The 3,954-nt window shown below is 36.8% G+C and overlaps 1 non-coding gene and 1 pseudogene across 1 annotated transcript; both read left to right on the forward strand.

Moving 5' to 3' along the window:
* The first annotated feature begins 1,187 nt into the window (after nucleotides 1-1,187).
* On the forward strand, nucleotides 1,188-1,371 carry LOC129249532 (U2 spliceosomal RNA; annotated as a pseudogene).
* A 220-nt stretch (nucleotides 1,372-1,591) lies between these two features.
* LOC129249543 (U2 spliceosomal RNA) lies at nucleotides 1,592-1,791 on the forward strand. The gene has a single exon (XR_008582665.1). It is a non-coding gene; the product is annotated as a U2 spliceosomal RNA (small nuclear RNA).
* The last annotated feature ends 2,163 nt before the right edge of the window (nucleotides 1,792-3,954 follow it).

Genomic DNA, 3,954 nt, shown 5'->3' on the forward strand with positions numbered 1-3,954 from the left:
GGGAGCTGTTGCGCCTCTTTCGCCCTTAACTCACTTTTGTCCTTTTCTTCAATGCTGCTGATGCTGCAAAAATTGTTTGCTTTTATTTTCATTTAATTAATTTCTGGTGGGCAATTTTTAATACGTACATACCACGCGGCTTGTTTTACAGCAAACAGTTGTACCCATTATTTTCATACAAGCATACTTAAATAAAACAATATTTTTGAAGTGAAAACTTCTTTAGAATCGTTGGGAGTGATTTGAGGAAAAGTGAAACGAACAAAGCGACCAACTTGGCTACGAAGCGTTATATTATATGTTGATATAAAAGTAGCGACGAACTAAATAAAAATAACTTTTATTTTTTCTTGTGATTCGAACCAAGGATTTTGGATCGGAAGCTCACATTGCTAGTCGCTCGGCTACCGCGCCATACTGTCGTCGCTGGCCTAAAAGTTATTTAGTTACGAAGCGTTATATTATATGTTGATATAAATAACACAGGCCAACAAAATCTCGCTTTTTTACAGCTTTTAAAACGGCTATGGGTGTTTCTTCAAGATTTTTTTATGCTGACAACGAATATGACCTTGAAAATGCTCCAGCACGTCAGGATTTTTGGCAATTTGAGGTTAAAAAGTCAAAAAATGCAGATTTTGGCCATTTTTTAATTTTTTTTTGGGCAAGGTAAAGTTTTCTTTTAATTTTCCACAACGGCATCGCAAAGTACTAGTCTTCAGCTTTAAAATCCATTTTTAAAAATATTTTTACGATTAATATAAAACAAGTTATTTTATTTTGAATTGGAGACTTTTAGATATGCAAATTCAACCTTTCTAACTCTCTAACGCCCCTGTAAAGGGCGAATTCAAAATAGTATAACTTTTTTTATATTAATCGCAAAAATATTTTTAAAAATGGATTTTAAAGCTGAAGACTAGTACTTTGCGATGCCGTTGTGGAAAATTAAAAGAAAACTTTACCTTGCCAAAAAAAAATTTAAAAAATGGCCAAAATCTGCATTTTTTGACTTTTTAACCTCAAATTACCAAAAATCCTGACGTGCTGGAGCATTTTCAAGGTCATATTCGTTTTCAGCATAAAAAAAACCTTAAAACCTTAGTTAAAATTATCGAAAAAGTTTTTTGGTTGTTGGCCTGTGTAATTTTTGTGAGCGTGTAATTCTCAAAAGGTTTATTAGGTTTATTATTTAAAATGTATTGACTAGGTAGTGTGGTTATCAGCTTAACATCTGATAGATCCTCCATCGGAGGACAACAAATGTTAAACTGATTTTTGGAAATGGGCGGAGTGTTTTAAGGGCTTGCTCCACCTCTGCCACGGGTTGACCCGGTATTGCAGTACCGCCGGGATTTCAGCCTTGAATAAATACAAGAAGAAATATACTAATACATTTAGCTTTGGTGGGAAGAGCCATAAATTTTTATATGAATACATGTAGACGAAAATGGATTTTTTTTTTTTTTTGAAATTTGCATTGTAGGACATTTCTGATTATTTATTGAAAACAGTTTTTTGGTTTAGATACCGAAAGTCAGTTTAAGTGAATCGGTATAAACATTTCGTACATTAATTTTTGTGAGAGTGTAATTCTCAAAAGGTTTATTAGAAAATCTATTGACTAGGTAGTGTGGTTATCAGCTTAACATCTGATAGATCCTCCATCGGAGGACAACAAATGTTAAACTGATTTTTGGAAATGGGCGGAGTGTTTTAGGGGCTTGCTCTCCACCTCTGCCACGGGTTGGCCCGGTATTGCAGTACCGCTGGGATTTCGGCCTTGAATAAATACAAGAAGAAATATACTAATACATTTAGCTTTGGTGGGAAGAGACATAAATTTTTATATGAATACAAGTAGACGAAAATGGAAGAAATTTGTAAGTCTGTTTCTTCGGTCCGTTTGGGTATTTTTTTTTGACAACATCGAAACCAAAGCATTTGTATCATATTTTATCTATCATAAGCCACTCGTATCATTTGTTGAAATTGAAAACATTGAGGATGAATAATGATAAAATGAAGAAAATAAAAAATGAACTTTATAGCAATATTATAATGAACCTATAATTATCCCGCTCCTAATGTTGCTTTCGCCTTATTCTCTCTCAGTTTGTTTTACGGAAGGTTTCACTTCTATCAAGTCTAACCGTTAGACTGGTATTTTTTTTTTTTAGTTTATTATAATATTTCATATATAGGGTCCGGCACTCGAAGCGTAATCAACTTCAGACCGCCCCGTGCGTCAGCTGTCTGTTAGTTGATTAAAAGACAGTCCAGAGTATTGTTAACAAGTTTGTGCAAGCATTTAAGCCGAGAGTAAATGCGAAAAAAGAAAATCAGTAATGGATTTCAAACGCAATAGTGGTATTGTATTATATTTTGCTGGAAAATCATAACCAGAGATTGTTCGTGAGCTCGAGCACCTTAAATTAAATAAAGTTTTTCTTTATCGCAACATTACTCGTCACAATGATACTGGTAGCATCGTGAAACGTCATGGAGGTGGTCACCAGAAGATTGCAACATCGCGTGAAATGGTTCAAATAGTGAAGAAGCGACTTGAGCGAAATCCCCGACAAAGTGCCAAGCAAATGGCGAAAGAACTGAAAATATCTGACCGTAGCAGCCGCCGCATACTGAAAAATTATCTCAAAGTCAAGCCTTGCAAGATCCAAAAGGCCCATGATCTAACACTAAAGCTGCCACAAGTCCGACTTGAGAGAGCGAAGGAGTTGCTTCGCTTGGCTGAAAACGGTCAATTTCCAAACATTGTGTTTTCTGACGAGAAAATTTTTCAAATTGAGCGATTTGTAAACTCCCAAAACGATGGGGTTTATTTGTCCGACTATTCATACGAAAATTTGAGTCATCGATTGGCCACCATGAGGCAGCACCCGCCCGAGGTTTGCGCCGCTGTAACCGCAGATGGGCGCTCTCCAATCGTTTGCATCGAGCCTGGTGTCAAGGTAATTGCGAAATATTATCGGGAAAGTATTCTGGAGGTTGCTTTGAAGCCGTGGGCGGACAAACATTTCGGTGGCAGACCATGGACGTTTCAGCACCGTCTCACAAAGCTCGAGTGAACCAAGAATGGCTAAAAAACAACGTTCCGAACTTCATAACGTCCAAATAAAGGCTGTCAAATTCACTAGACGCGAGTCCGATGGATTATTTTCTTTGAACCATCTTGGTGATGAAAGTCCGAACTAAAAGATTCAACGCTCACGAGGCGCTGAAAAAAGTCATTGTCCGTGAGTGAGCCCAAAAACTCGCAATTCACATTCGGGCAGCTTGCGATTCGTTTCTGGACCATCTCAAGGCTATAGCCAAGGCAAAAGGTGGTCATGACGAGCAAAAGTAAATTGCTTCCTAATTTTGTATTACTTTCACACATTTTCTAATTTGAATTGAATAAAAGTAATTTTTCAAACTAAGTTTATGGGCTTCATAATTGGTTACACTTCGAGTGCCGGACCCTGTTGAAAACTAAAATGTGGAGTCCTCGAATTGAAAAAGAAGTTAGGTGCGAAGGTAGCACAACACATTTCTACACCTCTTGAAAATGTTCGAGTTTTCTTTAAAGAAAAAAAAAAAAAACAACGCATAGTGTAGGTATTCGTTAGGCAAGAATGATAGAATACTAGGTTTGGTCATGGTGAAAAGATATTTAGGGGTGTACTCTTTAACATACCTTTATTCGGCTCTGAGCAAATTTGGATAGAATCAGCTGATAGGCTGCCAACACTTGGGATGTGTTTTTATCAAAATTTAGCTTGCGTTAGTGTTATACAAAAAAAAATCCACGAATGACACTTCGTTGCCGTCTGAACAACGACTGATTGGACGAATGTGTGAATAGGTATGTGTGAAATGTTCGTTCAGAGTTCGGCTGGCGAATATCCCAATTGACGTGGCAGCCCAATTTTTTTTTTCATCATAGCTAAATAG

The sequence above is a fragment of the Anastrepha obliqua genome, chromosome 5 (assembly GCF_027943255.1).
Source record: "Anastrepha obliqua isolate idAnaObli1 chromosome 5, idAnaObli1_1.0, whole genome shotgun sequence".
NCBI classification, from domain to species: domain Eukaryota; kingdom Metazoa; phylum Arthropoda; class Insecta; order Diptera; family Tephritidae; genus Anastrepha; species Anastrepha obliqua.